A 26,729-nucleotide genomic window follows, 5' to 3' on the forward strand; every position below is an offset into this window, starting at 1 on the left:
GAGGAGATGTAGAGGAGTGGTAGAGGAGATGTAGAGGAGTGGTAGAGGAGATGTAGAGGAGTGGTAGAGGAGATATGTTGAAGAGTGGAAGAGGAGATGTAGAAGAGTGGAAGAGGAGATGTAGAAGAGTGGTAGAGGAGATGTAGAGGAGTGGTAGAGGAGATATGTTGAAGAGTGGAAGAGGAGATGTAGAAGAGTGGTAGAGGAGATGTAGAGGAGTGGTAGAGGAGATATGTTGAAGAGTGGAAGAGGAGATGTAGAAGAGTGGAAGAGGAGATGTAGAAGAGTGGTAGAGGAGATGTAGAGGAGTGGTAGAGGAGATATGTTGAAGAGTGGAAGAGGAGATGTAGAAGAGTGGAAGAGGAGATGTAGAAGAGTGGTAGAGGAGATGTAGAGGAGTGGTAGAGGAGATATGTTGAAGAGTGGAAGAGGAGATGTAGAAGAGTGGTAGAGGAGATATGTTGAAGAGATGTAGAGGAGTGGTAGAGGAGATATGTTGAAGAGTGGAAGAGGAGATGTAGAAGAGTGGTAGAGGAGATGTAGAGGAGTGGTAGAGGAGATGTAGAGGAGTGGTAGAGGAGATGTAGAGGAGTGGTAGAGGAGATATGTTGAAGAGATGTAGAAGAGTGGTAGAGGAGATGTAGAGGAGATGTAGAGGAGTGGTAGAGGAGATGCAGAGGAGTGGTAGAGGAGATATGTTGAAGAGATGTAGAAGAGTGGAAGAGGAGATGTAGAAGAGTGGTAGAGGAGATGTAGAGGAGTGGTAGAGGAGATGTAGAGGAGTGGAAGAGGAGATATGTTGAAGAAAGGTAGAAGAGATGTAGAAGAGTGGTAGAGGAGAAGTAGAGGAGTGAGGTATAGGAGAGAGGTAGAGGAGCGATAGAGAGGTAGTATAACATTATCACTCTGTGGAAGGTGCCTTGAGAATTTTGTTGAGAGAGTGGCCTTGGAAAGGAAACTTAAGTGGATGAATTATTAGTTACCCTTTGACACGTACCAACACACGGGTGTGTTCATTCTACAGTGGTCCCTGCAGAGCACTCTCAAACCGGTGTAATTAGAAAGTTTATTTAGAACGTCCTGTTTTGATTGACGCAACAGTCAGCGTTTGAGCTGGCCACACAATTTTTTCCAGAAACATTTCGCACAAAAACAGACCTTACAATGTTATGTTCTGAATGTGACCAGTTTATTTTTGGATGCAATGTTCAGACATTCACAGAAGTAGCAACAGCATAACACATTCATCCAAACTGGAACATGTAGACACATGAGTTGTAGGAAAGATTGACATAACACAAGCGGTCATATTTAGCTAACTCTCGGCTGACAGAAACCATCATATGAATTAGCTAATAGCAAATTATTTTTAAAATTAATTTAAAATTCACAATTGATCGAAGTAATTTAGTAAAACACTTTCTGAAAATCGAAAGTAACCCGACGATGGGTAGTTTGTGCACGTCGCCATGTTTTTCACATCAACCAAAGATAAGAAGAGGAGACAAGATTAGTTTTGTCTGTTTGAAATATGCATGTTGAAGGGGCCATCATTCAATTCCCTTCATTCACTTCTGAAAGTTTACTCAACATTTACAATCCCTTCACCTCATGTTGTTATAACATCTTTGATCTGACAGACGTTTACGTGACACCCAGAATACATTGTATAATGTCAACAAACCTGGTGCCACACATAGCTGGCAAATAGCATTAGCTCATCATAATCAGTACAACCTTCAAATAAGTATTTTACACACATCATATGTGTCTATTACAATATATGCAAGAATCGGAATACATGATTTGTCACCAGTACTTGTAAAAGTGAATAAAACTGTAAATACATTATAATCCATACATACATACCTACAGTTGAAGTCAGAAGTTTAAACCTCTCTGGGTTATGTGGGACGCTAGCGTCCCAAATGGCCAACCTCCAGTGACAATTCACATGCAGAGCGCCAATTCAAATAAATTAATATAAAACTTTGATAAAATCACACATTCAATATACCAAATTAAAGCTACACTTGTTGTGAATCTAGCCAACATGACAGATTTCAAAAATGCTTTACGGCGAAAGCCAACTATGCTATTATCTGAGGACAGCACCCAAGCAAACAAACACAGACCATCATATTCAACCCTGCAGGCGCGACACAAAACGCAGAAATAAAGTTATAATTCATGCATTTCCTTTGACGAGCTTCTTCTGTTGGCACTCCAATATGTCCCATAAACATCACAAATGGTCCTTTTGTTCGATTAATTCCGTCGATATATATCCAAAATGTCCATTTATTTGGCGCGTTTGATCCAGAAAAACACCGGTTCCAACTTCCACAACGTGACTACAAAATATCTCAAAAGTTACCTGTAAGCTTTATCCAAACATTTCAAACTACTTTTGTAACACAACTTTAGGTATTTCTTAACGTAAATAATCGATAAAATTGAAGACGGGATGATCTGTGTTCAATACCGGAGGAAAACAATGTGTAGCGAGCCTCTGTGTAACGCGCCTCTAACAAAGAGTATACTTCCCTCGAGCCTCATTCTGAACAGGGTTACTTCTTCATTTCTCAAAGAAAAAACCTCAACCAATTTCTAAAGACTGTTGACATCCAGTGGAAGCGATAGGAACATCAAGAAGGTCCCTTAGAAATCTGGATTCCCAATGAAAACTTACTGAAAAGAGAGTGACCTCCAAAAAAAAATAGGAATGGTTTGTCCTCGGGGTTTTGCCTGCCAAATAAGTTCTGATATAGTCACAGACATGATTCAAACAGTTTCAGGAACTTCAGAGTGTTTTCTATCCAAATCCACTAATATCTTAGCTTCTGGGCATGAGTAGCAGGCAGTTTAATTTGGGCACGCTTTTCATCCAAAATTCCGAATGCTGCCCCCGATCCTAGAGAAGTTAATTACACTTAGGTTGGATTCATGCCAAATTATGTTTGGAGGAAAAACTTGTTTTTCAACCACTCCGCAAATGTCTTGTTAACAAACTATAGTTTTGGCAAGTCAGTTAGGACATCTACTTTGTGCATGACACAAGTCATTTTTCCAACGATTGTTTACAGACAGATTATTAAACTTATAATTCACTGTATCACATTTCCAGTGGGTCAGAAGTTTACATACACCAAGTTGACTGTGCCTTTAAACAGCTTGGAAAATTCCAGAAAATTATGTCATGGCTTTAGAAGCTTCTGGTAGAATAATTGACATCATTTGAGTCAATTGGAGGTGTACCTGTAGCTGTATTTCAAGGCCTACCTTCAAACTCAGTGCCTCTTTGCTTGACATCATGGGAAAATCTAAAGAAATCAGCCAAAACCTCTGAAAAAGTGTAGACCTCCAGAAGTCTGGTTCATCCTTGGGAGCAATTTCCAAACGCCTGAAGGTACCACGTCCATCTGTACAAACAACAGTACGCAAGTATAAACACCATGGGACCACACAGCCGTCATATCGCTCAGGAAGGAGATGCGTTCTGTCTCCTAGAGATAAACGTACTTTGGAGCGAAAACTGGATATCAATCCCAGAACAACAGCAAAAGACCTTGTGAAGATGCTGGAGGAAACAGGTACAAAAGTATCTATATCCACAGTAAAACAAGTCCTATATCGACATAACCTGAATGGCCGCCAAGCAAGGAAGAAGCCACTGCTCCAAAACCGCCATAAAAAAAGCCAGACTACGGTTTACAACTGGACATGGGGACAAAGATCGTACTTTTTAGAACTGTTTGGCCATAATGACCGTTATGTTTGGAGGAAAAAGGGGGAGGCTTGCAAACCGAAGAACACCAACCGTGAAGCATGGGGGTGGCAGCATCATGTTGTGGGGGTGCTTTGCTGCAGGAGGGACTGGTGCACTTCACAAAATAGATGGCACGAGGCAGGAAAATCATGTGGATATATCGAAGCAACATCTCAAGACATCAGTCAGGAAGTTAAAGCTTGGTCGCAAATGGGTCTTCCAAATGGACAATGACCCCAAGCATACTTCTAAAGTTGTGGCAAAATTACTTAAGGACAACAAAGTCCAGGTATTGGAGTGGCCATCACAAAGCACTGACCTCAATCCTATAAAAAAAATTGTGGGCAGAACAGAAAATGCGTGTGTGAGCAAGGAGGCCTACAAACCTGACTCAGTTACACCAGCTTTGTCAGGAGGAATGGGCCAAAATTCACCCAACTTATGGAAGCTTGTGGAAGGCTACCCAAAACGTTTGACCCAAGTTTAATAATCTAAAGGCAATGCATACGTACATACATACATATTGTATGCTACAGTAGAAACGACAACACGATATACCAAAAATAAGGAAAGTATTCAGACCCATTGACCTTTTCCACATTTTGAAACTTTGCAGCCTTATTCTAAAATTGATGAAATAAATAAAAAATTCAACAGCAATCTACAAACAATACCACATAATGACAAAGCGAAACAGATTTTTGGAACATTTTTGCAAATGTATAAAAAGAACTGAAATACCTTATTTGCATAAATATTCAGACGCTTTACTATGAGACTCAAAATTGAACTCAGGTGAATTTGTGAATTTTTATTAGGATCCCAATTAGCTAACACTGTAGCGTTAGCTAATCTTTCTGTGGTCCAACACCAATTAGTAATACACTACAAACAATTACAAATTAAGACTTTACAAACATTTAACAAGTAGACAATACAGACAATTGAAACATCTGACAGGAAACACATTTAACATTTTGTTGATGTTTTCTATTTCATATCCAGTCATATGGTCTATCGCATTAGATGTTCTTAATTTATTTTCTTGAAGGTGGATTTACTTTTTGCCTGAGAAATATGGATTTGTAAAGAGTTCCATTCAGCTATGGCTCTATAAAAAACTATATAAAATATAGCTCTATATAAAATTTAAGGTGATTTGTCCTTGGCTTGGGTTGTTTTAGATGCCCTGAATTTACCTGTCTGGTTTGGTGGTTATTCGTGTTGCTAGTATGTACTAACTAAAGAAAATAAGAAGACTGGATAGTAATTTGTTTTCAACATGAAGTCATGAGAGATTCTGATGCATTTGGATAATATTCATACAGATAGAGCAATGAAGAGCTCATCTGGCAGCCCTGTTTTGAGCCATGTTTAGCTTTATTATATCTTTCTTTGCTGCAGATGACCATGTAACTGGACAGTACTCTAAGTGTGATAGGACCAGGGATTGACCATGTAACTGGACAGTACTCTAAGTGTGATAGGACCAGGGATTGACCATGTAACTGGACAGTACTCTAAGTGTGATAGGACCAGGGATTGACCATATAACTGGACAGTACTCTAAGTGTGATAGGACCAGGGATTGACCATATAACTGGATAGTACCCTAAGTGTGATAGGACCAGGGATTGACCATATAACTGGACAGTACTCTAAGTGTGATAGGACCAGGGATTGACCATATAACTGGACAGGACTCTAAGTGTGATAGGACCAGGGATTGACCATATAACTGGACAGGACTCTAAGTGTGATGGGACCAGGGATTGACCATATAACTGGACAGGACTCTAAGTGTGATAGGACCAGGGATTGAATAACCTGATTCAGAGTGTTAGATGTTACATATTCTGAACATTTTCTTGTAACAGCATTTCCCTTATCCATCTTGATAACAATATTATCTATGTGTTCTGACCATGATAAAGCTGCGTCCAAGATGATGCCTAGTAGTTTTTTTTTTCACTTGCTCTACATGCATTCTATTCATCGACAAATTCAATTGGGGATCATCAGCAAGCACATATCTTGAACCAAATACAATACATTTAGTTTTAGAAATGTTCAACACGAATTTGTTCATATCAACCCAGTCAGACACCATTCTTAGTTCACTACTCAGTACATCTGTTAGCTCATTACATTCTGATGCTGCGCTATACATTGTAGAGTCATCAGCATACATTACTACTCTTGCTTTGTTCATTACTGAAGGTAAATCATTAGTAAAGTTAGAGTAGAAAAGTGGGCCTAGGCAACTTCCTTGAGGACACCTCAGTGTATATCTTTACTGTTTGAAAAGCTACCATTAAAGAACACTTTTTGCCTTCTCCTGGATAGATAGCTTTCCATCCAGGATAGAGCTGCAGTCTTAAAACCATAACATTTGAGTTTACCTAGTAACAGTTCATGATCAATTACATCAAAAGCAGCACTGAAGTCTGGCAACACTGCACCCATTAACTTCTTGTCATCCATACTCTTTAACTTCTTGCAACTATAGGGGGTGCTGTTTCGCATTAGCATAATTTGCTATACAGATTAAACTGCCTAGTACTCAATTCTTGCTCGTACAATATGCATATTATTGTTATTATTGGATAGAAAACACTCTCTAGATTCTATAGCCGTTGGAATTTTGTCTCTGAGTGAAACAGAACTCAATCTACAGCACTTTTCATGATAGGGAGTCAGATTTCAAACGTCTTGGCCACTGATCTGGAGTCAGTTTAAAGGTCACTGTAAATGCTATGGAGAAACAGACACTGCTTACGTCTTCCCCTGGGTGTCAGTACGTGATGACGCTTTGAATGGAGTCGATTGCGCAATCAGTGCCTCCATAAATCACCAAATACCAGAAGTAACTTTCTTTGGCTGCCTGCGCGTGGCGCGCTAAGGACATCGGACTCGCCTCCTTCCAAGCTTTAGTTTAGCCAGTAATATTTCTCCGGTCATATTTTTACTCGTTATAGGGGTTAACAGCATCATAAGGTAGTTCATTTAAACCGTTTTATAGCAATTTATATCCGTTTAGTGCAATTTTGAGGCATTTCTATGTGATGCTCTTTGAAGAGCCGGGCACGTTTCGGGGTCCCGGTCGAACGTTAGTGGGCATTTCGACGGACAGAGGGCATCTTTCGACCAAAAGAAGATTAGACCCAAGAAAGGATACATTGCCCAAGAATCTGATTGAAGATCACCTCATAGTAAGAAATATTTAAGATGATAAATCGTTGTTCTGTAGAAAAATGTTAAACGCACGTTCCGCCATTTTGTTAGGTGTAGCTTTGCTTGGCGCAACCTGTATTGAAAAGTAAGGATAATTTAAAAAATGTAATTCCGCGATTGTATTAAGAATGAAATTGTCTATCAATCGCTGTCCACCCTATATTTTTTTGTCAAGTTTATGAGTATTTATGTATAAGACTAGATCACTGTCTAATATGGTGCACGACATTTTCTGACCAGCTGGGCTACTTTTGTCATTGTCTAACCATGATTTTGGTGGCTAAATATGCACATTTTCGAACAAACTCTATATGTATGTTGTAATATGATGTCACAGGAGTGTCATCTGAAGAATTCTGAGAAGGTTAGTGAAAAAATTTATATATTTTGGCGATGATAACGATATCGCTGTCTTTGGCTTGAATCAGTACTCGGGTAACGTTTGCATATGTGGTATGCTAATATAACGATTTATTGTGTTTTCGCCGTAAAACACTTAGAAAATCTGAAATGTTGTCTGAATTCACAAGATCTGTGTCTTTCCATTGCTATGTGCTGTGTATTTTTAAGAAATGTTTTATGATGAGTAAATTGGTAATACAAGTTGCTCTCTGTAGTAATTCTAGTCGCTTTGGTGAGATTTTTGATGGTGGCTGCGATGGCAAACTATGATTTATACCTGAAATATGCACATTTTTCTAACAAAACCTATCCTATACCATATATATATATTATCAAACTGTCATCTGATGAGGTTTTTTCTTGGTTAGTGGCTATCAATATCTTAGTTTAGCCGAATTGGTGATAGCTACTGGTCTTGAGAAAAAATGGTGGACAAAGAAAAATGGTGTCTTTTGCTAACGTGTTTAGCTAATAGATTTACATATTGTGTCATCCCTGTAAAACATTTTAAAAATCTGAAATGGTGGCTTTATTCACAAGATCTGTATCTTTCATTAGGTGTCTTGGACTTGTGATTTAATGATATTTAGATGCTACTATTTAATTGTGACGCTATGCTAGCGATGCTAATCAGTGTGTGGGGGGGGGGGGGGGGGGGGGTTGAGGCTCGTGAAAGGTTAACCAATCATCTGTCATTTGTGCTAAGGCCGTACTCGTAGAATGCCCTTCTTTGTATGCGTGCTGGAAACCCGTTATCAGACCATTACATGAGAAATAATCCTTGATTTGTACAGATACAATTTTTTCCAATAATTTACTTAAACCTGTACAGGATCAGCGTGGCGCTAGCGGCACACCCCCCCCCCCCCCCCCCCCACTGAAAAACCAGTGCCGCGAAATTCAAAAAAAATATTTTTTTAAAATATTTAACTTTCACACATTAAAGTCCAATACAGCTAATGAAAGACACAGATCTTGTGAATCCAGTCAACATTTCCGATTTTTAAAATGTTTTACAGGGAAGACACAATATGTAAAGATGTACATCTATTACCTAAAAACACATTAGCATAATCCACCATCTTTTATTTGTCCACCAACACCAGTAGCCATCACCAATTCGGCTAAACTAAGATATTTATAGCCCCTAACCAACAAAAAAACTCATTAGATGACAGTCTGATAACATATTTATGGTATGGGATAGGTTTTGTTAGAAAAAAGTGCATATTTCAGGTAGATGGCATAGGTTACAATTGCACCCACCGTCACAAATGGAATAGAAAAACTACTTAGAGCAACGTGTTTACCTACTTACTAATCATCAAACATTTCGTAAAAATACACAGCATACACGAATGGAAAGACACAGATCCTGTGAATACAGACAATATTTCAGATTTTCTAAGTGTCTTACAGCGAAAACACAATAAATCGTTATATTAGCATAGCACATACCACATAGCAGCCCAGCATTGATTCTAGCCAAAGTGAGCGATAAAAGTCAACATCGCCAAAAGATATTAATTTTTTCACTAACCTTCTCAGAATTCTTCCGATGACACTCCTGTAACATTACATTACAACATGCATATACAGTTTGATCGAAAATGTTTATATTTAGCCCCCAAAATCATGGTTAGACAATGTGAAATGTAGCTCAGTTGGTCAGAAAATGTCCTTGCGCCACTTAGACAGTGATCTACTCTTATACATAAATACTCATAAACGTGACTAAAAAATATAGGGTGGACAGGGATTGATAGACAATTTAATTCTTAATACAATTGCGTTATTACATTTTTTAATTCATCCTTACTTTTCAATACAGTTTGCGCCAAGCGAAGCTACGTCAAAAAACATGGCGTCCTAAGCCACTAAAATGTTTCGACAGAAACACGATTTATCATAATAAAAATGTCCTACCTTGAGCTGTTCTTCCATCAGTATCTTGGGCAAAGGATCCTTTCTTGGGAGGAATCGTCTTTTGGTGGAAAGCTGTCCTCTTGCCATGTGGAAATGCCTACTGCGTTCGGGATGAACTGAAAAGCGTGCCCAACTATTCACATCGTTGCAAAAATAAATGTCCCAAAATCGCACTAAACGGATATAAATTGCTATAAAACGCTTTAAATTAACTACCTTATGATGTTTTTAACTCCCATAACGAGTAGAAACATGACCCGAGTAATATTACCCCCTTCACTAATGCTTGGAACAGGAGCGGGCCGGTGTCCTCTAGGCGCATGACGCAGCTCCAAAAGAATGACTAGCTTCAGGGTTTTTTCATTTGTAGGGCCTGTGAACGCGCAATCGACCCCATTGGAATCGTCATCACGTAAAGGCATCCAGGGGAAGACGTAAAAAGTGTCCGTATAGTCATAGCAATATCAGTGCCGTTTTAACTGACTTCAGAACAGTGGCCAACATTTCTGAAATCTGAATCCATGTCAGGGAAATTGCTGTAGAATGGGCTCTGTTCCACTTAGAGACAAAATTTCAACTCCTATAGAAACTATAGACTGTTTTCTATCCAATAATAATAATAATATGCATATTGTACGATCAAGGATTTTGTGGGAAGCCGTTTCAAAAATTACCCAAATTAGCATAAATAGTCTAAACAGCGCCCCCATCCCCAACAGGTTAACACAGGCAGCAAGGTTATAGACTACTATTAGGATCAGTGAACGCAGATTTTTCATTCTTAGGTAGTGGAATAACCGTTGACTCTTTCCAGACTTCTGGGCACACCCCATACATCAAGCACTTATTAAAAATATGAGAGATTGGGATAGATATTTGGTTAGCTATAACTCTAAGCAATTTCGAGAATCAAGATGATTTGTACTAGGTGACGTGTCATCAGAAAGAGACAACAGCATTCTTTCTACCTCTTCCCTTTCTACTTGGTGAAATGTGAACATGCATTGCCTCTCCTACAATCTTTAATAAGGGTATATGACATGGAGCCATCAGTTGGAATCATAGCATTCCTCAACCTGTCCACTTTGCCTGTAAAATTTGAATTGAAGTAGTTTGCGATGTAGTGTGGTTTTGTAATAAATACACCCTCTGATTCAACAAAAGAGCCGGACATGTTCGAATTCCTACCAATAATAGCGTTCAATGTTCTCCACAATTTTTTCCCATCACCCTTTATTTAATCAATGTTGTGCTGATAGAATCCCTTCTTCTTTACTTTGTTAATCTTGGTCACTAGATTTCTTAAATTACAATAATTTGCTTATCAAGCAGAGTTCCAGATTTATCTGCTGCTTTTTTGGCATCATAACGTTGAATCATTACATTTCTCAGCTCATCATCAATCCATGGGGCACCGTTTAACCTCACAGTGCATTTTCTTTAAAGGGGCGTGCTTATCAGCTATACTCATAAATAATTGAATAAACAAACTTAGTGACATTTCAGGATCATCCTTACTATACACTTCTAACTATTGCACATTCTTATTAACCCTCTATAGGACCTTCGGTAGATTACCTTAGGGCCAACCTTTGGTATTTTAGTTCCTAGTAAGTGCAACCAAGTTATCTTTTTATGGCTGCAGGGGCAGTATTGAGTAGCTTGGATGAAAGGTGTCCATTTCAAACGGCCTCGTACTCAATTCTTGCTCGTACAATATGCATATTATTATTACTATAATAGATAGATAGAAAACACTCAAGTTTCTAAAACCGTTTGAATTATATCTGTGAGTAAAACAGAACTCATTTTGCAGCAAACTTCCTGTCAGAAAGTGAGAAATCTGAAATCGAGGCTCTGTTCCAGGGCCTCCCTAATCATTTGCTTGAAATCTATTAGTATACATGCACTTCATACGCCTTCCACTAGATGTCAATAGGCTGTGAGAGGTGAAATGGAGTGTATAGCTATTTCGATGGTCAAAAGAGAGAGCTTGGCATGACATGACCCCAAATTCCTTTGTTCAGGAAGGCGCAGGAAGTACATCAGCATTGGCTTCTGAATAGCTTTTGTTACAGACGGCTAATATCTCCGGCTTTGATTTTATTTGATAAATGTGACAATATCATCGTAAAGTATGTTTTTTCAATATAGTTTAATCAGATTATTGAAATTTTTTCGGAAGTTTTGGCGTATTCCGTTCTCTGCGTTTGTTCACGATGGACAGCTTCGCGCCACTTGGCAAGTTTTGCTTGCTAATTCGAGAGGGAAAAAGGACATTCTCAAACCAAACAACGATTGTTCTGGATGAAGGACCCCTTGTGCAAGATTCTGATGGAAGCTCAACAAAAGTAGGACCCATTTATGATGTTATTTCCTATTTCTGACGAAAATGTGTTGTTGTGTTTTCCGCCTTGATTTTTGGCGCTGTCTCGCTATAACGTAAGCTGCATGTCGTACTAAAGTTATTTTTAGAAATCTAACACGGTGATTGCATTAAGAACTAGTGTATCTATCATTTGCTGTACAACAAGTATTTTTTAGTAACGTTTATGATGAGTTATTTGGTCAGAATAGGTGTGTCAGAAATATATCAGGAGATTCTGGAAAATATTTGCTACGTTTTCACAATGTATAATCACGGATTTCAGCTCTAAATATGCACATTTTCGAACAAACCATATATGTATTGTGTAATATGATGTTATAGGACTGTCATCTGATGAAGTTTATGAAGGTTCGTGAAATAATTAATATATTTTGCTGGTTTTGTCGCTTTCGCTACTGTTGCCTTGAATCAATGTAGTTGTGTGGTTGGCTATTGTAGTAAGCTAATATAAGGCTATATTGTGTTTTCGCTGTAAAACACTTAAAGAATTGGAAATATTGGCTGGATTCACAAGATGTTTGTCTTTCATTTGCTGTACACCATGTATTTTCATAAATGTTTTATGATGAGTATTTAGGTATTTCAATTTGGTCTCTGTAATTGTTCTAGCTGCTTCGGTGCTATTTCCGATTGTAGCTGCAATGTAAAACTATGATTTATTCCTCAAATATGCAAATTTTTCGAACAAAACATAGATTTATTGTATAACATGTTATAAGACTGTCATCTGATGAAGTTGTTTCTTGGTTAGTTTGGTTGGTTCTTGGATAGTTTGGTTGGTTTTGTGCAAGCTACCTGTGCTGTGAAAAATGTCTGTGCTTTTTTGTATTTGGTGGTGAGCTAACATAAATATATGTGGTGTTTTCGCTGTAAAACATTTAAAAAATCTGACATGTTGGCTGGATTCACAAGATATTTATCTTTCATTTGCTGTATTGGACTTGTTAATGTGTGAAAGTTAAATATTTCTAAAAAATATCTTTTGAATTTCGCGCCCCGCACTTGGACTGGCTGTTGTCATATGTGTACCGACACCGGGCTTGCAGCCATAAGAAGTGTTAACCTTTCAAGGACACACGTTCCGCTAGCGGCACCCCCCCCCCACCCCCACTGAAAAGGCAGAGCCGCGAAATTCAATTTTTTTTGTTTTTTTTAAATATTTAACTTTCACACATTAAAGTCCAATACAGCTAATGAAAGACACTGATCTTGTGAATACAGCCAACATGTCCGATTTTTAAAATGTTTTACAGGGAAGACACAATATGTAAAGATGTAAATCTATTAGCTAAAAACACATTAGCATAATCCACCATCTTTACTTTGTCCACCAACAACAGTAGCTATCACCAATTCGGCTAAACTAAGATATTGATAGCCCCTAACCAAGAAAAAAACTCATCAGATGACAGTCTGATAACATATTTATGGTATAGGATAGGTTTTGTTAGAAAAATGTGCATATTTCAGGTAGATGGCATAGTTTACAATTGCACCCACCGTCACAAATGGACTAGAATAATTACAATGAGCAACGTGTTTACCTAACTACTAATCATCAAACATTTCGTAAAAATACACAGCATACACTAATCGAAAGACACAGATCCTGTGAATACAGACAATATTTCAGATTTTCTAAGTGTCTTACAGCGAAAACACAATAAATCGTTATATTAGCATAGCACATGTGCAAACATTACCCCAGCATTGATTCTAGCCAAAGAGAGCGATAACGTAAACATCGCCAAAATATATAAATTTTTTCACTAACCTTCTCAGAATTCTTCAGATGACACTCCTGTAACATCACATTACAACATACATATACAGTTTGTTCGAAAATGTGCATATTTAGCCACCAAAATCATGGTTAGACAATGAGAAAAGTAGCCCAGCTGGTCAGAAAATGTTCGTGCGCCATATTAGACAGTGATCTAGTCGTATACATAAATACTCATAAACGTGACTAAAAAATATAGGGTGGACAGCGATTGATAGACAATTTAATTCTTAATACAATCGCGGAATTACATTTTTTAAATTATCCTTACTTTTCAATACAGTTTGCGCCAAGCGAAGCTAAGTCAAAAAAAATGGCGTCCTAAGCCACTAACATTTTTCGACAGAAACACGATTTATCATAATAAATTGTTCCTACTTTGAGCTGTTCTTCCATCAGAATCTTGGGCAAAGGATCCTTTCTTGGGTCTAATCGTCTTTTGGTGGAAAGCGTCCTCTTGCCATGTGGAAATGCCAACTGCGTTCGGCATGAACTGGAAGCGTGCCCAGAGATTCACAGTGTCTCAGAAATAAATGTCCCAAAATCGCACTAAACGGATATAAATTGCTATAAAACGCTTTAAATTAACTACCTTATGATGTTTTTAACTCCTATAACGAGTAGAAACATGACCGGAGAAATATTACTCCCTACACTAATGCTTGGAACAAGTGCGGGTCGGTGGCTACCGCGCGCATGACGCACCAAGAAAAGAGTTCCTGCCTACAGGGTTTTTGCATTTATAGTGCCTGTGATTGCGCAATCGACACCATTCAAATCGTCATCACGTAAAGGCATCCAGGGGAAGACGTAAGCAGTGTCCGTATACTCATAGGAATAACAGTGGCCTTAAAACTGACTCCAGAACAGGGGCCAAAATTTCTGAAATCTGACTCCATGTCAGGGAAATTGCTGTAGAATGAGTTCTGTTCCACTTAGAGACAAAATTTCAACGCCTATAGAAACTATAGACTGTTTTCTATCCAATAATAATAATAATATGCATATTGGAAGATCAAGAATTTTGTAGGAAGCCGTTTCAAAAATTACACGATTTCCATAAATAGTGACAACAGCACCCCCTAGCCTTAACAGGTTTTAAGGTCACTACAAGCGCCACTGACACAGCTTTAGAACAATGTTCAGCCATGTTAGTAAACATGTGATCGATACAAGTTGATGATGTGACCTATTAGTGAATGTACTGGTTGGTAATGTCATAACTTGAGTCAGGTTACATACATTGGCAACAGAAATACGTTTCTTTCTCATTGGACAGTTGGTGTAAAAAATATCAATATTCATATCTCCCCAAAAATATTTTTCCCTATTTTCATCAGATACCTTATCCAACATTTCGCTAATTACATCAAGATATTTCACATCAGCACTAGGTGGCCTATAGCAGCAACCAACTACTATAGGTTTCAAATGTGGTAAATGCACCTGTACCCATAGTGCCTCTAATCCATTCAACATTAAGTCCTTATGTTATTTTGCTGGAATAAGACTCTGCATGTAAACTGCATGTAACGGCTTTCCTCCTCCTCTTCATCCGAAGAGGAGGAGCAGGGATTTGACCAAAACGCAGCGTTGTGATATGACATGATGATTTATTTTACAAGACGAAGACGAAACGAAATACACTTGGATAATTACAAAACAAATAAACGATGTAGACAGACCTGGACGACGAACTTACATGAAACACGAAGAACGCATGAACAGGGAAAACTGACTACATAAAAGAACGAACATACAAACAAACCGAAAACAGTCCCGTGTGGCGCAACGACATACACAGACACAGGAGACAACCACCCACAACAAACAGTGTGAAAACACCTACCTTAATATGACTCTCAATTAGAGGAAACGCCAAACACCTGCCTCTAATTGAGAGCCATACCAGGCAACCCTTAAACAAACATAGAAACAGAAAACATAGACTGCCCACCCAAACTCACGTCCTGACCAACTACCACATAAAAAACTAACAGAAACAGGTCAGGAACGTGACACTGCAACTCCACCCCCATATCTATTTCTGTCCCTCCTGGACAAATTGTATCCATGTATAGAGATCTCAGCATCCTCAAAATAAGTCCAAGTGAGTCTCTGATATTGCCAATACATGAATATTGTTTGACTGCACTAGACAGCATATTTCATGAATCTTGTTCCTTAAACTGCATATATTCAAGTGAGCAATTAACATACCTTTCTTTGGTAGATTTACAGTATTTATATGTCCAAACATGAATCAGCAGTTGGAAACTGAGAAAAAGATACCCAGTCAGTGTGTGTGTGGGGGGGGGGGGGGGGGGCTGGAATTACTTGTGTCTGTTGCTCCTCCTAACTCCTTGGGAAGGAGGGTGAACAATCAGTTTGTCATACCTCAGGTATTCTATGTCACCTCTTTCTCTTGCAGCCTTCATAGCTGGTATTAGTTCCTTTCATCTATGACGGACTGCATCAGAGAAATCCTCATTGATGAAGATGTAGCATTAAGGCATTTGGCTTTTTCAAGGACTGCAAGCTTATCCTTGAACCTGAGAAATTTCACAAAAATTGGCCTAGGTCTGGTTCCATTGGCACCATCAGTGCCCCCTGATTTTCCAGACCGGTGAGCACATTCCAGCTCAACCTGTGGATCCAAACGGCTTTCGAACTTTGTCCTCTGATTCAGCCCATGTCTCACTTTGGCTCTCCTGGATACCATCTATTACAGGATTATTTCTCCTCGAATGTCCATTCAGGTAATCAGCCTTCCCAGACATGTTCTGGAGGCCCTCCCTGACTGTGGAGATTTCATTCGGCATAGAGGAACATTTTCTGGGAAGTGTATCCTGTGTGGTCTTCAATACATCCACATCGTCCTGTGTGAACTGAAGGCTTGTTTTAATGTCTTGTACATCTTTAGTCAGGTTGTCCAGCTGTTTGTTGGTAGACTCCATGATCATTTGTATGAAACTTTAAAAGTTATTAAATTGATTGGAAATTATTTGGAAAGGCACACACCTGTCTATATAAGGTCCCACAGTTGACAGTGCATGTCAGAGCAAAAACCAAGCCATGAGGTTGAAAGAATTATCCGTAGAGCTCCAAGACAGGATTGTGTTGAGGCACAGATCTGGGGAAGGGTACCAAAAACTCTCTGCCGCATTGAAGGTCCCTAAGAAGGTCTCTCTTCCTAGAGCTGGACACCTGGCCAAACTGAGGAATCGGGGTAGAAGAACCTTGGTCAGGGAGGTGACCGAGAACCCAATGGTTATTCTGATAGAGCCCTAGAGTTCCTCTCTGGAAACAAGGACAACCATCCTCTCTGGAAACAAGGACAACTCAATCATGCCTTCATGGTAGAGTGGCCAGACGGAAGTCACTCCTCAGTAAAAGGCACATAACAGCCCGCTTGGAGTTTACCAAAAATTACCTAAAGACTCTCAGACCATGAGAAACAAGATTCTCTGCTCTGACGAAACCAAGATTGAACTCTTTGTCCTAAAGGCCAAGCGTCATGTCTGTAGGAAACCTGGCACGATCCCTATGGTGAAGCATGGTGGAGGCAGCATCATGCTGTGGGGATGTTTTTCAGCGGCAGGGACTGGGAGACTAGTCAGGATCCAGGCAAAGATAAACAGAGCAAAGTATAGAGAGATCCTTGATGAAAATGTTCCAGACCAAAGGTTCACCTTCCAACAGGACGATGACCCAAAACACACAACCAAGACAACGCAGAAGTGGCTTCGGTTCAAGAATCTGAATGTCCTTGAGTGGCACAGCCAGAGCTCGGACTTGAAACCAATCGAACATCTCTGGAGAGATCTGAAAATAGATGTGCAGCAACGCTCCCCATCCAACCTGAATGAGCTTGAGAGGATATGCAGAGAAGAATGGGAGAATCTCCCCAAATACAGGTGTGCCAAGCTTGTAGCGTCATACCCAAGAAGATTCAAAGCTGTAATCGCTGCCAAAGGTGCTTCAACAAAGTACTGAGTAAAGTGTCTGAATACTTATGTAATTGAGATTTTTCTGTTTTATATTTTTTATAAATTTGCAAAAATGTCTAAATAAATAAAATGTTTTTGCTTTGTCCTTATGGGGTATTGTGTGTAGATTGATGAGGAGGGAAAAAACGATTTAATCAATTTTACAATAAAGCTGTAACATAACAAAATGTGGAACAAGTCAAGGGGTTTGAATACTTTCTGAAAGCACTGTACTTTAATAGGAACGCACACATGTCCAAAGTTATTATTTGTAAGGAAAACAACAATGATGGCAATGCGAGCGTCAGCCAGAAAATGTGCCAGGGGGAAAATGTTTGTGCAAGACTGCGCAAATGTCTGCATACTATGCAGTCTTGATCTGCGTAAACATTAGGGAAGTGCTTGGGCTCTCATCAAAGAGATTGTCTGCAACAGTGAAATGGACTACTTCCATGTAAATTAATGAGGAGGCGGAACACACCTCTTATTCAAACTGTTGTTTGAAAATAAAACTTGTTAAAAAATAATGAGAAATTGACAAGTTGAAACATAGTCTGTAGATAATTAGCAGACATTGTGTCTTGGTTTGAGGGTAGCATGTGTTAACTATCCTGTTGCGTAACAATCACTTTTTGGTGCAGGTGCATAAAAAAACTGCCGCTGGGGCGACCGTTAGAGATATTTAGAACTCACTCATGAAAAGGTAAATCATTCAGCTGTAATATTAAAGCCCAATAGTATGGTCTAATACTACAAACCAACACCATAGTTTTATAATACATATCAATAGTTTGGCTTGACACTACTACACCATACCTTAGTTGAATGATAAAGCCCAATATACAGTTCAATATGATCAACAGCATGCAATGCTCTCTGTCACTCACTCGCTTGCTTTCTCTGTTTCTCTTTTTCTTTCTTTCTCCCTTTTTCTTTTTCTTTCTCACTCAAAGACTGCTCACTGTACTGGGGGAAAGGCTGATGTGTGGACTGGGAATCCAACAAGCTCTCACGGTCTCACTGCAGAATTAGATGTTTATCCACATTCTCCAAATGTCAATTGTTTTTGTCGCTCCTGCTGCTCTGTGGCATTCCATTTCTTCAAACATAAAATTTCGAAGCTAAGGGTTAAGTTTAGGCACTCATTCTAAATGGTTAAGATAAGGGCTAAGGTTTGGGATACAAAAAAAATGAAATAAAAACAGTGTCCACGACTGGGTGTTTACAACATTCTGATCCAGAGTCATGAGACACCCATCCTCCAAACCCAAAACCCAAGCCTCCTTCCAAGTGGAGAGCTCAAAAACATAATCGCATTCTACAAGACCGGCATAAGGCGTCAACAGCTACAAAGATCCACAGTCAGATGGCGGGGACGGCGAGGCGCCGGTGACAAGCCTTGAACGGAGAGTGAACTATGTTGCCTCCAGAGGACCTCCTCATCTCCGCCATTGACTACCTCCTCCCTCTGCTCAAGCCATGTGGATCCCTCTTGACTCCATTTGCTGTAGGCTTGAAACAACAAAACTTTCAGCGCTTGCCAAAAATCGTAGCCGAGACCTACTCTGTCATGTAGCTGTTTTATTTGATTCTTGTTTGTTTTATTTGATTCTTGTTCCTGTTTAAATCAGTTTTTGGTAATTTATGCAGTGAAAAGTGAAATAGAAGTTGAATAAATAATAATAATAATTATTATTTATTGATGGTAATAGTGCTCACTGTTGCCCCTAGTGGCCGGTTATGAAGGCATTTCCTGAAGTCCTCAGGACATGGATAGACGTCCAATTTTGAAGTCAATCTTGAACGATCTCCCTGGGGAATCTGTTAGAGGGAACAGGGAAACAAGACTGTTAATTAGCTTGAGTTATGCATCCCCATCCACGCATGCATGCACACACGCACGCACGCATGCGCACACACACACACACACACAATGTCATAGACATATACTGTAGACACACACGCACAGTGTTGTTGTAAATTCTTATTTACAACAACGGCCTAACCAATCACTATCACAGGGCATGAATCACTATCACAGGGTATGAATCACTATCCCAGGGCATGAATCACTATCACAGGGCATGAATCACTATCACAGGGCATGAATCACTATCATAGGGCATGTCAGAACGTATCACTGGAAATTAACAGGGATCTCTGGACTGTTTGTTTCTTGTGTGTGTGTTTGTCTGCGCAAGTGAGTGCATGTGTGTGTGTGTGTGTGTGTGTGTGTGAGAAAAAGAGAGAAAAGACAGAGGGAGAAATGGTTTCGTATTAAGTCTGATTTATTCATTTCTTCATGTTTCTCCCAAATGGGTTCAGCGAAGTACAATGTCCCTGGTCCATGGAGATGGACTGTCTCTTCTGGTTCTCTCAAGGACAACCAGGCTCATATCAAAGGCCTTCTCCCAAGGGACACACACACTACTTCAGCGGAATAATATGCACGGTTGGGTAGGTTACTTTCTAAATGTAATCCGTTACAGTTACTAGTTACCTGTCCAAAATGATAATCTGTAACATAACTTTCAGATTACTCAAACTCAGTAACGTAATCAGATTACTTCCAGTTAGTTTTATATTACTTTCCCCTTAAAAGGGATTAGAAGAATACAACAATGATGACATCTATTGCAGGATGAACCAATGTTAGAATTTACATAGCTGGCCATAAATGGATGTTGCAATTATTTTATGGGTTGGTTATGTGGGGTTCTTTTAACCCATTGCTTTCTACTACAGATAATAATATGATTAGGATATATCTTTACATTCAAAACCAAAGTCTGTCATATTTCCAGTCATTCCAAATTACTTTAATACCCCTTGATCTTCAAGAATAGGTCTTTGAAATATGGAAAGATAGATTAGCCCAATTATTTTTGCCAGAGCATAACCCAAAAACTATGGACTTATTAGCCTACTCTGTTGTTTATGATTTGGTTGTCATGGAGGACTGATTGGGCTCATTATTTCGAGTTGAAAAATAAATGCTGCTCTCATGAAATGGCATGCTTAGAGCACTACTGAAAAGTGCAATTTGCATGTGAAAATTAATGCCATATGCTGCATTTGCTATAGGCCTATTGTTTGTGTTTTTGTTGGTGACACTTTAATATCTTGATAATTTGCAGCTTTTTAAAGGGCAAATCCACAGGTAAAAAGCTGAGGGATGGGCCTGGAGAAATTTAACCACTCTCAGATTAATAAACATACCACTTGTGATATCAAAAGTATTGTTTTAACCATATTTTCAGGCTGTACAGAGTTTGTTTACATTTACAATATTTACAAACATTGACGAAAAACAAGCTTATATGTTGGGTTCTCATGGGGTGTGACAGTTGAACTAAGCTCATGGGGCATTTATAAGTTATATTCTTCAAGAATCAATGGGTATACATAATTCATTTATGAATCAGAAAATGGATGTAGCAACTACAGATTCCCCCTTTAAGTCTATCAAAAATGTGTGAGTTTGAACATGTGTCCATCAGGCCCATTGGGGGAAAAAATGTATATTTCTTTTATCAGCACAAATTAGATTGAGCAATAAAAGCCCCACTCGTGGTCTTCTTAAATTGAACTTGTTTTTTACAGTATGAAGCACAATACCAGTTTAGAGTTTAGAAGGGAGGAACTTTTATTTTTCAAACTTTTATTCCATAGGCTGGGATACGCACTATGCAGCTGTTGCAAGAGTATTTTTCAATGTCTGTCCATTGATCTCAAAAACAATGATTGATAGGCAGCTTATACTTCTTTAATTCAACCATTATTGGGTTAAAACACACATATATTGTACATTTGTGAACAGCCATCTACAACAACCACAATCCGTAAGATACAAGTAGCTAAATGAGAGAGCAGCAGTGTGATTCACATCAATGTACTATGTAGATTCAATAAGTGATATCCGTATCACCCGTAGGCTACACCACTGCTGTCATCCTTACCTCCAAGCATTTATACAAGTTGGATAATCTTTGGATGCCGACAGCATTAGAAGACATAGCTTGGACTGTAGCCTACAAAAGCCTATTCCTGCTCTTCTCCCACGATCCATCACTGACATTTGGTGTGTCATCATAATGGTCTGTGACTTGTGGTCTGACTCGCTCATGCAGAACAAACTTAAACTTAAGCCTTTTTTCCATGCTGATTTGAATGTCATTGAGAGAAAATAAAGTTGTTGTTTTTTTCCCAAGCATCCTTTCTGAATAAAAAAAAAATCCTAGTAGTAATTATCTAGTGTATTCAAAAGTAACTGTAATCTGATTACAATATTTTTGCTGGTAATTTAACGGATAACAGTTAAAGCTATTTTGTAATCCGTTACTCACCAACCCTGATGTTATGTATGACTGGAAATAAACCCCCATCTGACACACACACACACACACACACACACACACACACACACACACACACACACACACACACACACACACACACACACACACACACACACACACACACACACACACACACACACACATACACACACACACACACACACACACACACAAAGAGTCGATCAAAATGAAATCTCCATCCGGAATCAGGGCAGGAAATTACAGCCAAAGCCCTGCTGCGCAATATAGACCTGCCCAGCACAGCATCAGAACAGACCGGCAGGCATGGAGGAAAAACCTTTCTCCTCTCTCTGTCTTTGTCTCTCCCACACACTGAGCCAATATGTGAGAAAGTGTGTTGTTAAAAAATAACTGTTTTATATTGTGGTGCCAATCAGAGAGTAGGTTTCCTGGACACCGCTGTCACAGAATGAAATGGTTCCCAACTCTACCTTTTCTCTCTATGTCTCTTACTCTCTTTTACACACTCACTTACACACGCACACACGTATGCATGCACACTCGAACGCACACATGCAGGTACACGCGGACACCCACATAAGCACACACCAAAAGATAGACAGTTTCTAGCTCACAGAACCTGGTCTCCTTGGACGCTTTCATATCTACTCTGGCTGCCACCATCCTCTCTCTCTCTCTCTCTCTCCTCTCCTCTCCTCTGTTTCACCACAGTGTTCTGTATTCACCCTATAAAGCTACAGTAAAGTCTGTGAGAAGTGGAACTTCTCTGTGTTAATTCTCTTCTCCATGTTATCTGATCTGGCTTCAAACAGCCCGAGGGGCGCTGAGGCTGAGTCAGACTCAAGGCCAGCACAGTATGGGGGGAATAATTCCCCTCACTTCTTCCTTTCTCTGACTCCCTCCTGACTCTGAGTGTTTCTCTCTCTCTCTCTCTCTCTTTCTCTCTCTCTCTCTCTCGCTCTCGCTCTCGCTCTCTCTCTGTCTTTCTTTCTCTCTCTCGCTCTCCTCTCCTCTCTCTCACTCTGTCACTCTACTCTCATTCTATTCATTCTGCTCCCTCCTCACACCATCTCTCTAATTTCCATGCTCCAATCTGACACACCCTCGTTCTTCTATTCCTCCACCTCTCTATCCCTCTTTCCCGCTGACAGCGTTCCTTCAATATTATTGGGCCAATTGAGTTAACAATGTGATGTCTGGAGAAGATTATTCATGAAGTGTTGTCTTGCTTTTTCCAAGCAAATGGCTGGTGTATCTTATCAGTCAATATTAATGAACAGTTTGGGGATCTAATAAGGCTCTATCTGAGAATGACACTGCGCTAATAGCTGCTATTCAGTAGGATCCATAACTCTGTGTTGTTACGCACACAGACACACACGCACACACATGTGCACACACACACAAACACACAAGCAGTCGCAGATACAGGTCCCTGGGTACTGTGTGTCATCTCACTGTGGTGACAACGATATCATCGCTCTGCTCTGGGCAGCTGCAGGCTGCGGACACCTAATTAACACTAGCAGAGCTATTCTGGAACAGGTGTGTGTGTGTGTGTGTGTGTGTGTGTGTGTGTGTGTGTGTGTGTGTGTGTGTGTGTGTGTGTGTGTGTGTGTGTGTGTGTGTGTGTGTGTGTGTGTGTGTGTGTGTGTGTGTGTGTGTGTGTGTGTGCGTGTGTGTGTGTGATGGATTACTCAGAGCAGTGCGGGTATGAATGAATAAGGAGGACATAATGCTTGTGTTATGTTCTGGCCTGTGGCTCGGTACTTAAAGGGAAAATCCCCTCCAAAACATTGGGTATATTTTTTCAGTAGTCCAAGATTCCAAGATTCCAAGATATTAAACTTTTCACACACATACACACAGACACTCACACCCTCAGGATTGCCACTGTGAAGGCCAATGCTGCAACACTCAGTATGAGAAAAAACTGTTTATCTCAAAGTGATTTTAAACACAGAAACACCACTGCCAGCATTTAAAGACATGCTCTGGAACTTTGGTTTAAATACTTCTTGGAGGTTTAATAAGTACTTTTTAAAACCTGAACTTATAGGGGAGGGTCTGGGTGGGCATCTGTCCGCGGTGGCGGCTCTGGCGCGGGACGTCGACCCCACTCCACCATAGTCTTAGCCCCCTTAAGTGGCGTCTTTGGAGCGGCGACCCTCGCCGCCGACCTTGGACTGGGGACCCTAATAAAGGGCACCACTGGACTGAGGGGCGCTTCTGGACTGAGGGGCGCTTCTGGACTGAGGGGCGCCTCTGGACTGAGGGGCAGCTCCGGACTGAGGGGCAGCTCCGGACTGGAGGGAGACTCTGGCAGCTCCTGACTGACGGGCAACTCAGGCGGCTCCTGACTGACGGGCGACTCAGGCGGCTCCTGACTGACGGGCGGCTCAGGCGGCTCCTGACTGACGGGAGGCTCAGGACAGACGAGCGGCTCATGCGGCTCAGGACAGACGGGCGGCTCAGGCGGCGCTGGACAGGAGGGCGGCTCAGGCGGCGCTGGACAGGAGGGCGGCTCAGGCGGCACTGGACAGGAGGGAGACTCTGACAGCGCTGGACAGACGGGAGCACCTGGAGGAAGGAGACGGAGAGACAGCCTGGTTTGTGGGGCTGCCACCGGAGGCCTGGTACGTGGAGGAGGAACCGGATAGACCGGACCGTGGAGGCGTACTGAAGGTCTCGAGCACCGAGCCTGCACAACCTTCCCTGGCTGGATACTCCCCGTAGCCCGGCCAGTGTGGCGAGGTGGAACAGACCGCACCGGGCTGTGCTGGCGACCCGGGGACACCGTGCATAGGGCTGGTGCCCTATACCCCGGGCCGAGGAGACGCACTGGAGACCAGATGCGCTGAGCCGGCATCATAGCACCTGGCTCGATGCCCACTCTAGCCCGGCCGATACGAGGCGCTGCTATATAACGCACCGGGCTATGCCTGCGCACCGGGGACACCGTGCGCCTCACGGCATAACACGGTGCCTGGTCCACTTCTCTCCACGGTAAGCACGGGGAGTTGGCTCAGGTCTCCTACTTGATTTAGCCACACTCCCCCGTGTGCCCCCCCCCAAGAGATTTTTGGGGCTGCCTCTCGGGCTTCCAGCCGCGCTGCCTTGCAGCCTCCTCATAACGCCGCCTCTCGGCTTTCGCTGCCTCCAGCTCTGCCTTGGGGCGGCGATATTCTCCCGGCTGTACCCAGGGTCCCTTGCCATCCAAGATCTCCTCCCAAGTCTAGGAGTCTTGAACCCGCTGCTCCTGGGTACCACGCTGCTTGGTCCGGTTGTGGTGGGTGATTCTGTAACGCTCGTCGTTGGAATAAGAAGAGGAGGACCAATGCGCAGCGTGGTAAGTGTCCATATTGATAATTTATTATCTTGAACACAAAACAAAATAACAAGAACGAAACGAAACAGTCCTGAACGGTTAAATACAAAAAACACTGAACAGAAAATAATCACCCACAAAACACAATGAAAAACAGGATACCTTAATATGGCTCCCAATCAGAGACAACGACTGACACCTGCCTCTGATTGAGAACCATACTAAGCCAAACACATAGAAACAGACAACCTAGACATACAACATAGAATGCCCACCCACATCACACCCTGACCAAACAAAACATAGAAACATACAAAGCAATCTATGGTCAGGGCGTGACATCGATGTGTTAATGTGTAGTTCATACATGCATAATCTATGAGCAGAGTTTACCGTCTTACCTTAATTAGCCATGAAATCCCTAGTTTGAAATCAACTGTTTTCTGGATGCTGTGCTGTGCCATTTTTTCCCAAAAAATTCCCACATGGGCTAGCCCCCTAGCATTTTCAGTTCAACCAATGAGCTCCTCACCATTTGAGTGACAGCTAGTAAGATGCACACACAGCAGAGCGAGAGAGAGAGAGCAATGAGGTGGTGCATAAATGTGACACACCATTTTCGGGGACCACTTTTGGCTTGTAAGCGCTACTTTCACAACTACTGGCTAAAAAGTGTACAAAAGTACCAGAGCATCTCTTTAAGTCAAATCCCTGTTTCCCCAAGTCGAAGCCTAAACTCCTTACCTTCCTTCTCCATCTTTTCCCCAAATACTAACACTCTCCCTTTCCTCCAGATTACTGTGATTATCAAAGTGTTGGATTTAAGGTAATATTACTGGTGTGTAGTTAGATCAGCCACTGGCCACTGAGTGCTGTACACCACTCCGTTCACGAAAATGGTTCTCTCGCACAGACAGTGGCTTGCTATATAAAGCAGGCAGACAGGCATCAAGGCATTTAGTTACTGTTCAATTGAACTTTAGACTGGGCCAAACGAGGGACCTAAACGACGTTAAGTGTGGTATGAATATTGGTGCCAGGCGCACCGGTTCCAGTACCTCAGAAACGGCTGGGATTTTCACGCACAACAGTGTCTAGGTTTTACTGAGAATGTTGCGACAAACAAAAAACATCTATTCAGCAGCCGTCCTGTGGGAAAACACAGCTCCTTGATTAGAGAGTTCGAAGGAGAATGGCAATTATGGTGCAAGCTAACATGCGGGCCACAAACAGGCAAATAGCGGAGCAGTACAACAGTAGTGTGCAGAACAGCACCTCGGAACGCACAACTCGTCAGCCCTTGTCACAGATGGGTTCCACTCCTATCAGCTAAAAACAAGAAGAAGCGGCTCCAGTGGGCACATGATAACCATCACTGGACAATTGAGGAGTTGAAAAGCCTTGTTTGCTCCTATGGATCCTGGTTCCTGTTGCGTCATGCTGATGGCAGAGTCAAGATTTGGCATAAGCAGCATGAGTCCATGGCCCCAACCTGCCTGGTGTCAACAGTACAGGCTGGTGGCAGGTGTGTAATGGTGTGGGAATGTTTTTATGGCACACGTTAGGTCC

This window comes from Salvelinus fontinalis, chromosome 14 (assembly GCF_029448725.1).
Source record: "Salvelinus fontinalis isolate EN_2023a chromosome 14, ASM2944872v1, whole genome shotgun sequence".
Lineage (NCBI taxonomy): Eukaryota > Metazoa > Chordata > Actinopteri > Salmoniformes > Salmonidae > Salvelinus > Salvelinus fontinalis.